Below are 12,603 nucleotides of genomic sequence, written 5' to 3'. Positions count from 1 at the left end.
CTGACATGACCCTCACCCTACCCGTGAGCAATGAGCATCAACGACACACACACGAGTTGTCCCTCCCCCCAAACATGCACGCTGCACATCATGTAATGCCGATGTGAGTCCCCAGGGCTGTCAATCTTGTAGCGCACGAAAGCGCTACCAATGATTGACAGCCCTGCGTGGCGCTGACTGTTCCTGATCCTGAATGGAGAAGGCAGGTATAAAGCAGAGAGCTTCAACGGGCAAGTATTAAGTGGGGTCTCAGGTGCTACGCGCTGTTGAATATGCCCGCAATCACAAATGCGAGTGCCAGGAGCACAGTAGTGTCTTCCCTCTTCCGACCGGCAGTACTCACATGTCCCTGGAGGCAGAAGGAAGTCGCCCGCACAGCGCGGCTCCAGCGCCAGCGGGTGGTCCGGCCAGCAGCGCCCTCTACACTGTGGCAGGGCCGATAACCCCGACAATGGTCACAGTGTCCGCCAAGAGAGGAGGCCGCCGGACAATAGACACACAGCAGTGATGGGCCAAGCCGGGTCGCGGTGGGGCCTAACACCACTGTTCCTGAAAATGCTGGATGCTGCTGCAGGCAGTCTCGGCGCGTGCAGCACACTCAGCAGGGTGACGACTGGTGTCCGGATCGCACAACAATCTTGTCACAGTCATACTGTCACTGTCTCGTCATCATGGAAAAGACTGAGGCAAAGTGAGTGACTAAGTGTGCCCACCAACGCTGGAATGGTCTTCAAGAGTCCCACTCCAGACCGGGGCCAGTCTGTGACTTCACTCCGAGTACTCATTGCTGCCATAAGCGGCCCGTTATGAATTGCCATGCTCACCAGCTTTGAATTGCAGCAAATAGTAAGTGAAGTAATATATTCTCTGCTTTTGTTTTGTAAATCAGTCACTGTTATGCGGCCGGTAATTGTTGGCAGGGCACGCTCCTTTCAGTGTTCTCATGACTCTGCACGTGTCTAACACCAGACAGGATCAGGCATTTTTTTTTACAAGTCCTGCCGAGTCCTAGTATGTCATTGCTGTGATCCTTTTAAGGAGGGCATAGGCAAAATAAACTAATCGACTTGTTTTCTATCACGGTGAGGCTGTTTTTAAAAGACACACATAGCGCACTGTGTAAACTTAAGTTCTACTGTTGCTAGCATTTGCCCTTTGTGACCCAGTTATGGTCTGGCAATTTTACACTGTCAGTGGAATTTCTCGGTGGTTCTGAAAGCAGCAGTGGTGATCACAAGTGTAAAATCATGTAGGATTAGATTGTGGGTATACAATTGTTTGTCAGTAGGATCAGGTGATTTGCATCAATTTCATTTTCTTTTCATAGCTTGTCCTTGCTTAAATGAGTGTCATTTCTTATGTTTATCTGTTTACATGAACTTAATTTCTTGAATTTGCTTGCAAAAAAGTGTCACTCTTAGTGTCATACATTTAACAGTTGAATGTCACACATAAGCACGCTTAAAACGTGGCAACTATGCAGTCTGTTTTCATGTTGAATAGTGCCCTTCCATTTCTGGTGCTTTGCAATAGTTTTAAGATCTTCGTAGAGTTTCTCGTTGCTGAAATGGCTGTAATTTTTTATACATGTTTCCCTCATCTTCGTTGCTTGATTTTTTGCGTGCGAGAAAGTGTCACTCATAGTCGTTGAATGTCACTCATAATTACACTGAAATTATGAAAATGTCACACATAAGCAATCTGAAACCTTGGCAGCTATGCACTGTGTCACTTTTCTCTCGGGTCTCAGACTGTCAGACCCGGCCTGGTGGTGCAGCCCTGTGCTGCTGTGGCCGTCGACTCGTGGGGCCTGGCCGCAGCTTGTCGGAGCAAGCACAAATTGAAGTAAGTTCATTTATAGTAAGAGTAGGAATGAGTGCTATATGATAAGTAAAGCACTCTGAATTAGATGTTCTGTATAGACTTGTTATCTTTCATGTGAACATTTGCTGTTGTAAAGTGTTCTGATAACTTTGGATCTAGCTATTGCTATATAATAATCTCAAATAAATAAGTGGAGGTTGCTGTTCTACTGCCTGTGTGTTACCTGTACTGTGTGAGGGAAGCTCACACTGCTGCTGCCTCCAACACATGGCTGTGGCCGTAACGCCACATCCTCTCCCATAGGTGGTACTATTATTCAATTTAGGCAGAAGACTGCACATTTTGGAAGCTAAAACGTGTACTATTTTACGTAATTACCTCTTAAAGTACCCCCCCAAACAAAATACAAGTTAAAGGAGTAATTATTTTAACATGGGTTTGTCTCTGAATCTCCCTCTTATTTGGTTCCAAATGTTGACAAATATGCTGTAGATGACATAGAAGTGGAGGTTGTCAGACTCCATTCGGGAAAGAGGGAGGGGGCTTGAGGGCTATGGCGTAAACTGGGGCAACTAGGCATTACCTTTGGGAGTTGCTTAAAATACAAATCAGAGGGAGCAGTAATTAGCACATAATACTATTTCTGCCTTTCTCAATCTCTGTGTTTTCTACTATTGTAGCTTTAGCAGTGCCTGTTACAAGTTGCAATGTCACAGTGGTGACGGGTCATGAAAATGAGTAGCATTAACACAGGTGCCCAGTTAACCCCCTTCCACTATCTGTATATTGAATAGAATTTAGATTCATCCTTTAAGTGGTTTCTAATGACTTTTTCTGCACAATTTGAGAGTTGCGAGTTTGGGCTGGTTTTTGGGCTGAAACTGTTCTGATTGGGATTATTTTGGGCTTATATTTGAGCGGCTTTGGGCATGGGAAGGGTCCAAAAATCTGGCAATACTGGCCCGAGCGTTTCAGCCACACGCGCCAGGTATTTTCAAACGCAACAAGCGTGTTTACCAATCTTTTATGAATTTCATTTTAACATTCTTCCTCCCTCATTTTAAACTTAACCTATTAAAATAAAAATTAAACATGAAAAACCACAGTTCATAACTTGTACAATACCTTTCTATATACTATTTTTATACACACATGTAAATAAATGCACTAACAATAAAACACACTTCCTGCTTCTGAAAATTAGAAGCAAATCTCACTCAGAACACTCTACAACCACACAAAATCCATCAACAAATAAATTAAGAGATAAAATCTGAGCTACTTATCTTAACAGGAGCAGCATTTAAAAGAGGCAGAGTGTTCCATGAGAGAGACTTTTGTTAGTTCAGTTTATTCCAGTTCTGGATTGTGGTTGCTGTTAGTATTCTTTGAAGGGCTGCTGACAGGAGTGGCATAATAAAAGATTATGCATAATGTTAGCCTCCGGTCTTGTAATGAAATCCCTGGTGTTGCTGGTGATTTTGGATACCGGGTGTGTAAAAGGTGTCATATCCCACCTAAACTCAGCTCTAAAAGGAGACCGACAAATGAACATTGCCCCAAAAGGCACCTCACACTGGTATGGTGAATGGAGGAGGACCCTAGAGCAGGGACATGAATTGGGCCGTAATGCCAGATTCAAACTCGTACAGTTTTATTACGTATCTCGGGCTTACCTGACACCATAGCGCCTGCATGGGGTCTATCCAACATGACTCGCAGGCTGCACTTGTGGTGCACTCCTAGCGGATTTTGGACACGTCACATGGAACTGCCCTCAACTGCGGCCCCTTTGGGCTGAGATACTGCAGGAGATGTGCAGGGTGACAAAAGTGAATGCAGAACTCACGATCTGACACGGTCTCTTGGGCTACTGCATCTTCCTAAGAAGGGTGTAGTACAGATTTGCTCAGCTGGGATTGGTGTTGACCCACAGGCGCATAGCCATACATTAGGCTAGCGCTTCTTCCCAAACCCTCCAGTAAAGACCAAGCGGTTGACTGACCCCCTGGAGTGGACAGTGGCTGAGGATTGCAGACTCCGTGCTGACAACGATGCAGAGCGGGATCTCAGGATTTGGGGTAGGATGATCGAAAAATTGCACAACCATAACGCTGAAATGACGACTCAGATGGCGACTCACCGTAGGGAGGGTATATTAGCTCACCTACACTGACCGCGGCACAATAGGACCCGAAAGGCTGTTGGACCCCATCCACTTGCTCTTTCCCTGAGACCTCTGTCGCAAATAGACCACATTAGGGACATTGGAGCTCAGAACCCACAAATGGGACTCTCATGGCAGTTTGAAAGTTTCATGAGTGAGGGGTGTGGTCTGTGGTTTTCCATCGTGCTTACTCGCCTCCCCCCTTACCCAGGGAGAATATATTTTAGACCCCAAATGTTTTTGCATGCACGACAATGTTTACGTTGCACCGTTTACGTTTTTTGTGCTGTATCTTGTTTCATGAGGTCACTGACTGGAAACATTTGTGTGGTTCTCATTGGGATGATGCTCATGTATTTTATACTCCTTCACTGATATTTCTCATATGACCTGTATTGTTTTGAAGAAAAATTAATAAACAAATTTCACTAAAAGAATAAAATGGTTCCCTATATACAATGAAAATATAAATCTGCATATGTGTCCTAAAGTGTGAGGCTGTTTTATTAAAAAATGTGCGATTTCATGTTTGTGCTTGCTTAAAGCTCACTAAAATCTTTGCATTGTTGAACATGTACACGCACTTTCGATTTTATCATCTATGTTGTACACTGCACATTTTAGCTAAATCGCTTTACTAAGCATAGCCTTGTTCTTAAGTTGGCACACCAAAGCAATGATTTTAGAAACCAGTAGAGTCGGCATTCTTCCCACAAGAACACCCAGGCACCTGCTCTATTGGCAACTATCTGTAGGTTTTGGTTTATCGCGTGTTCCTGTTTCCATTCACTAGCATTGAGAAAGTGCATACATGTAGCACCAGAATGTATAGATTTTACCATTACCTGCTCCAACTGCTTATTTGTAATGCTTGCTGGTTATAAACTCTTACTTACTGTTGCTTGGGAAATATTACCAAATGATTAATCTGCACGCAGTTGCCCGCTGATGTCCTGGGAGATGTATCTTTGATCACTGTGTCCCTCAGCAAAAATAAAACTTGCCTGATCTATTCTTTTATGGGTACAATGTGTGGCACTGTACCAGCGTCATCCTCACAGCCCTTCAGGGCCTTGAAGAGTACAACAATCCAAGCCTGATGGAACACATTTGCCCTTCTATGAAAGGAGGCCGTTTTAAGAACTTCGAGATACAACTAACGGGAGTGCCTTTGAGGGCAATAGTCAATGTGAAACTTCCTTCCCACTGGCTTCTCACCTGTAGAAGGAAAGTCTGTCTTTGGCTGTCTGCAGAGTGGGCTGAGGTCTGTTACCCTGGCCACTCTGCTGTTCAGCGGCAGCTCCTCCGCTAAGGCGGAGGAGCGTTGCCCGCCTGCTTTCAGCAGTGGAAATGAAGGAAAAATAAAATGCTAATAACTCGTCAATATCATTTTATTTGTTCATCAGCGGCTGCTCTGCTCTCTGAGCAGTGGGAAAGAGTGGTGAGCACACTGTAAGGGCACAATGACAGATTGGCCGGCCGTCTCGGGCTGGCCAAACAGTTATGCGTACTTTGCATGTTCTCCACCCAGGCTGCATTACAACCTGGGTGGAGAACATGCCCAGGCCACCATTCCCTGACTGAGAGCCGATCCATGGCGCTAAGACCAATCACAACACTGCATTGCAGCGTTGTGATTGGTCAGGGGAGCCTGGATGTGCTTCCTGTTCCTGGCTGAGAGAGACACGACAAGAAGACGGAGGAGAGACATGGTGAGGAGGTAAGCTTTATTTTTCTTTTTTTACACCCATCTCTCCCCCACCCCCTGCCACCTGCACCGCCACCCCTGATCGGTGCCGGCTGCCGCTGCTGCTGTTCACCCTCTCCAATAGCGGCAGGAGCGCCGCTAGGTGTCCCAAATGAACAGATTCTTCTCAATACTAATTCCCAATAGACACAAAGCTCAGATACTACAAGAAGTAGCCAATATCAACACCATTTCCCTAGGTTTGATAACAGATCATTTAGATGCCCAGAAACAAATGCTCTTACAGAATGGAGATGCCTTAAATTATATCTCCACGCTGAAGGTGGAATGGGGGGACTGTGCAATTAGAAGGCTCCACGTGCTATACTCACCTTCTCTACGCCTTCCTCAGCATACACGACCAGTTAGATCACAAGAAGCAAAGAATGAAGAAATTCAAAATGCATCTGATTTCAATCTTAGTGGCATCTGGTTTCAGCTGTTAGGGATGTTTGGCAAATGGGGAATGAAGATTTTTGTAATCGTAATTCAAGTTATCCTTGTAATAATGACACTATAACTTTGTCCATCATCCAACTTGCTTGCAGTAACAAAGACGTTGCCCCTGCTTAGCTGCTTAATAAATTTGAGAATGATGAGTGCTACGACTGAAGGATTCAAGACTGAAGTTATTTACCTATATGCTATTGATTTGTTATAAGGATTTGGTGAAAAAGGGGGATTACGGATGTGAAGCTATATATATATATGCCTTAATGGCTGCTTAAATGCTAAGGGAATGGAAATCAACAAATCGGCCTTAACGTGTGCTGATATATTTTAATAATCATTTGTAATTTCTTGTTTGCCCGTGCTTGAAGCCCACTAAAGCCTGAGCATTATTGCAAATATGCATGCATTATAAACAAGTTTCCATTTTGTTATCCTGTGTTGTACACTGCAGATTTTAGCTAAGCCGTTCTAGTAAACGTAGTCTCGTTCTGAAGGTGGCACATCGAAGAGAGATAAAGATGCAGAGAGTGACCACCTCTCTTTATGGAGTCATGAGAACCAGTGTAACCAAGAGGATCGAAAATTATTCCCAAGAAACTTTGGTAAATTCTCAGGAAGGGCCTATGCAGATTGGTGCCACCAGGAGAGCACTATCTAATTCTGAAAAGGAATATCAGTAAAGAGTGGGACTTTGTATTTATTGTGGTTCCCCGGAGCATTACCTTGATTCCTGTCCAATTTGACCTCCACAACCATACAAAACATCAGAGTCCAACCATTGTAAAAGGCAGAGGGATGTGTCAGCATCAGATTCCCTTGTTGGATCCTCAGAAAAAGTGTCTTCCTCTTTATTTTTGATTCCTGTCAAGCTTTCTTGACCAAGTGCAGATGAGTTGGTGGTTCCAGCCCTATTGTATTTCAAAGCCAGTAGTTTATATATTGATGAAGAATGTATTGTTCTTAAGAACGTTCCCTGAGTTCACAAAGAAATACCAGAATTAGTTCAAACCCATCTGGGCTCAGGTCCAGGAAAGGAAAGGAAGCTGCCTTTTGAAGCCACAGAGAAATGTTGTCTTTCAATATTATCAAGTCACCAAGTTATGTGGAAATCTTTGGTGTACCTTGGTTCACTTTTCATAATCCTTACATCAACTGGGCAACCAGAAAAAATTCACTTTCCTCTCAGTACTGTCATAAGCACTGCTATCCCTCTGAGGATTATTGGTTGCCAAAAGAAGTCATGATTGATGGGTCTCCAGTGGGTAAGATCATAAATACATACTATAGAGGATTAAAAAAGTACCAGTGAAAGATCCACCTACATTGATCAAGGATGTAATTGAATCAATCAGAGGGGCACACATATTTACCAAATATGATTTTGGTTGGCTTATCATCTCTTGCGTATCTGTACTGGGGATGAATGAAAGAACACATTTTGCACCTCCTTTGGCATTTTCTAATACAAGGTCATATCTTTCAGTATATGTTATGCCCTGGCAACTTTCCAAAGGCTCAAGGATCACATTTTTTCTGGCATGTAACATCAGTTTTTGGTAGTCTATCTGGATGATATACACATTTCTTCACAAAATCAGGAAGACCATGGCCTTCAAATTTTCCAAGTTCGTACCAGGCTGCAACAATATCAATTGTTCTGTAGACCCGAGAAATGTGAATTTGAACAACCAGAGGTAGAACATTAAAACTTTTGATTAAATTCACTAGGAATATCGATGGATCCCAAGAAGGTCTCAGCCATAATGGTTCAGACACCGCCCTTGAGAGTCAAAGAAGCCCAATGTTTCCTAGCTAACATTTACAGGTAATTTATTGATGGATCTGCTCTATTAGCATGAAAAATCACGTGGCTACTAAAAGAAGATATGTTTCAAAACTGTTTCTATTGGGATAATCAGGCTAAAAAGGCTTTCTGTAAACTGAAAGAAGCCTTTACTCAAGCGCCTGTCTTATGTCATCCAGACCCTGCCAAAAAGTTTATTGTAGAAACTGATGCAATTGAAAGAGCAGTCGAAGCTGTGCTTCTACAACTTCAGTAAGATGATGGCCTTGAGAACGCAATATTTTGTTTCATGTTCTAACGTATTATGAAAGGGATTATTCACTGTTGGAAAGATAACTGCTGGCCAGGAAATATGCTTGCTCTGAATGGAGGCATAATATAGAGGGAGCACAGAAACCTTTCAAAATTTGTACAGATCACCGTAATTTATGTCTTCCAAATTTTCAGTGTAGAAGCAGTTGTCAGGCAAGGTGGGTGTATTTCTTCAGTCTGTACAGCTTCCAAATAGCCTTTATTCCAGGGTCAAGGAAGATTGTAGCAAATGCTCTTTACCGAAGAAATCCGGAGACACTGTTGACCTTAGGACAATACTTAATTTCACCTCAGATAATCATAGGGTCTGTGCAATCTTTCCCAGAAAAGGTTCGGTCTTGCCATTCTAAAATATCAAGTGAAAGTCTAAAGGAACTAAGAGTTCCCCATGTGAAGAGGGATAAGCTCTATGTTAAGGAACAAGCTTTATATATTCCAGTAAAAGACATGAAGGTGGCAGTTCTTCAAATGTCTTCAATGTTCTTCAAATGTCTCATAACTCACCTGTAGGCAGTCACTGCGGAATTAGGGCTACCCTTGAATTAATTTGCTGATAAGTTTGGTGACCATCTTTATGTGAAGATGCAGAAACATATGTGACGTTTTGTTCAATATGTGCTCAAAGTAAATCCCTTCACACAAGACCATTTGGTTCTCTCGAACCAATACCAGTTTCACCCAAGCATCGTCATACCACTTCAACTGTCAACTGACTTTGTTGTAAACCTACCAGTCTCTAAAAGTAACCAGGTGAATTTGGTCACCATGGATGCCTTTATCAAGATGGCCAATTTTTCACCTTTAAAGAAACGACCATCAGCTTTAACTACTGCTCAAGTATTTCTAGAAAATGTCTGCCACAGATTATAATTTCTGATCGGGGTTCACAGTTGTTTTTCATTTTTGAAAGACTTTTTGTAAAATTCTTCGAATAAGGGTAGCCAAGTCTTCTGGTTATCATCCTTGCAAATGGTTAGATAGAACAAGGAAATCAAGGATTGGAACAATACCTACTGTGTTTTTGTAATTAAACCCAATATGACTGGTCATCTTATTTGGCAATTCCTGAATTGGCTTTTAATAACTTTATTCACAGTGTCACCAAGAAGTCACTTTTTTTGTTTACAAGGATCTCATCTCAAAGCTTTCCCAGCAATTTCTTACAAAATGCCTTCAGTCCCGGTAGCTAACGAATTTGGAGTCAGTTCCAAAACTGGAAACAAGAGATTCAAGAAAATTGGGTCAATCTAAGGAAAGAATATAAAAGCATGATGATCTTCTGAAAAATCTATACCCTGACTACAAACCAGTTGATAAAGTTTGGTTGTCAGCACATTTTTTACCATCTTATTTGTCCTCTAATAATTTCAAACCATAATATTATGGTCTATTCAAATATCATTTAAAAGGTTACCTCAGTAGACTTCAGACTTTGTTTGCATCCCAATTGGCAATTCATCCGGTATTTCATAGCTCCCAGTTTAAGCCTGATTGTCCTGATGCATATCAACACACTTTTCCCTTACCACCTCCTATTCTGGTTAATGATGAGCTTGAATATGAAGTTCATAACATATGTGACCCTAAAAATGTGTGGGAAACTGCAGTTTTTGATCAATTGGAAAGATTATCCATCTAGTAAGCAATCCTGGAAAGATGCCTCCTTTGTTCATGCACCAGATTATATCCTCCGTTTATTTAGAGGACATCCAGACATACCAGGAGCTTCTGAAATGGAGCATAGTGTCATGCTGCATTGGACGCAGCCAATACCCGTGGTGCTGATTATTCCCCCCTTGTGCCCAGGCTGGTCTAGGGGGTACAATGTGACTAACTCCTGTAGCAGGGAGAGCCCTACTTTGGCATGAATTGTTACCGACTCAGGAAACTGGGGGAAGTACTCCGTAGCGGTGCTGCATGACAACACAGGATATTAGGGGAACTTACTGGGAATCTTGTTGTTTTCCCCCATGTCGTTGTCTTCCCTCGTCAGCTTTACAGGAAGCAGAAGCGAAAGGTGCCTTATCATAAGCCTTATTCAAGGTGGCAGAGTGGATTTTTATTCCCAATCCAAGATGGCCAACAGGACGATTTTGGATACTACTTCCTTTTTGTAGGGTATAAGGCTGGAACCAATGCTAAACAGCATGTCGCAAATGCTTCTATAGTTTGTCGGGTTTCTTGCTCTATGAACTGCTCCTGTGATCCTAAATTTCCCTTTTTCTGTTACCTTAGTTCTTGTTACTCTAGCCTGCTCCTATCTGTGTCGCCATACCATCACCTCATCGTAAGGATCCAGTCCACCATCCATCTGCTTAGTATTCCATAATTCCTCCTTTGGAAGGTATTCTGCCTTATTGGCTTTTTCGCTTCCAATGGGGCTGATTCTAGGGGGACACCAGTTGTCCACTTGTTAATTAGCATTGGACAGCGCTGGTGCTATTAGAAGGAGTCACCCATATCGATGGCAGCCAATTTGGAAGAAGGGAATGTCTTGGAGTGAACGACCAGCACTTGATACCAACATGCAAAACAGAATCTCCCCTTCTACACCGCTTGCCTCTTCCGAGCCTCCTCCTCACTGTTTACATTGTCTTTTTGACGGCCCATTTCTCATCTGCCCCTCCCTCTCTTTGTTGGAAGGATTGCATTTATAAAGACATTAGCTTAGATTCAGCCTACCAAACAGTGTAAGTGGTCTCATTGCAAAAGAAGCAGGCTTACCAAGAATTTACATTGGGCTGTTGTTTCCGTTAGGAGAGGGTGTGGTGTAATGGCCAGAGCTGCCAACTTCAGAGCTGGGGATTCAGGTTTGAGTCTTTGTGTCGGCTCAACATCCTGTGATTCTGGGCAAATCATTTAATCTCCCCTGCCTATGGACAGCGCCTAGAGACCCTCACGGGTGATTAGCACGATATATAACTCCACATATCATTAGTTGGCTTTATTGACACCCTCATTTGCTGTTCTTGTGATGGTCCTTTCCGTGGAGACTAGTCTTTTGATTGACTGACTTGTATTCTTGTACTGCTCACTTTTAGGGAATTGCTTTTTATCTTTGAGTATAATTATCCATGAGAGTGCATGTGTTTTCCAGCTCTCACCCTTGTGCATATTTCCCTAACCATATCAACCGGCTCTACACTCTCTGTTGTTCTTTCCTTCATGTGTTTCTTCATCCACCCCATGGTGCTTTCACCCTTGTGTGCTACTTTTCACCTTCTCCCCACTCAGCTTCCCTCGCCCACTCCCCTGTGCTTCCCTTCAGCTGCTCCTCCATTGCCCTTCCCACCCCTGCAGTCATTTTCTTTTTTAAATGTAATTCATTTAGAGAAACATACAGCAAATTGCTGCTGACACCTCTCTCTTACAATAAGCACTTTCACACTAGTGACATTTAATTTGTTTTATGTACTGATCTATTTCGGATCAGTACATTAAAAACAAGTACTGCTTTTGTCACTTTGTAGGCATGCACAACTGTGGTCCAAAAGTCGAAAGATATTGGCTTTGCCAATGCTTGTTTTCTTTTCTGCACAGTTGCACAAGGATTTGAAGCAGAAAGTAACTCAGAAAGACCTTCCGCCACCATACTTTTCATTGGCGTCATCCTTGCTCCTGTACCTTGCACAACAGTCACTGAACAAACACTACTCCAACAGCTTCTTAAACATTTTCAGTAGCATTAGCAACACCAGAATAATGATCAGACATGTCTTTCAAAAAATCATGGTTATCAAGAGAAGCTTCATCTTTGTGTGGCTATTAATCGTAGTCCAGTCTGTTTTCCCAGTCATTGTTCAACAGTGCTTCTCTAGCAGTAATAAGGGTATCGCCAGGTACTTATCGTGCCTAGTTAGCCTTTTCCAATACGCGATCTTTCACTTCACTTGGTTAATGATACACCATTTATTAACATCAGCACCATTAGGTTTGTAGTCTTCAAATGCAGTTTGTAATTCTACACAAAACTTTTAAATGTTAGTTCACACTTTAAGTTTTGCTTCAGTTCTTGTTATAGATTCCATAGGAGTGCATTATAGCCATGAGTAGCTACACTCATGTACACAGTATGTGACTAATTTGGGACTAAGAGGGTTCATATTCAAGATGTCTTAGACTCTTTCATTTTATAAAGTATTTTGTGTGTATTAGAAATATATCTGGCAACTTCAGACTTCACATTAACTCCAAAGAATAATCTGACATTGAAAGTGTTTGTGAAATAGGTATAATAACATTGTCATAACAATGTAGTAGAACTAAGGTAATAGATCCACGCTGTGTAATGATGGT

Source organism: Triturus cristatus, chromosome 4_2 (genome assembly GCF_964204655.1).
Source record: "Triturus cristatus chromosome 4_2, aTriCri1.1, whole genome shotgun sequence".
NCBI lineage: Eukaryota > Metazoa > Chordata > Amphibia > Caudata > Salamandridae > Triturus > Triturus cristatus.
The sequence above is the reverse complement of the archived record's forward strand: the minus strand, read 5'-3'. Positions refer to the sequence as shown.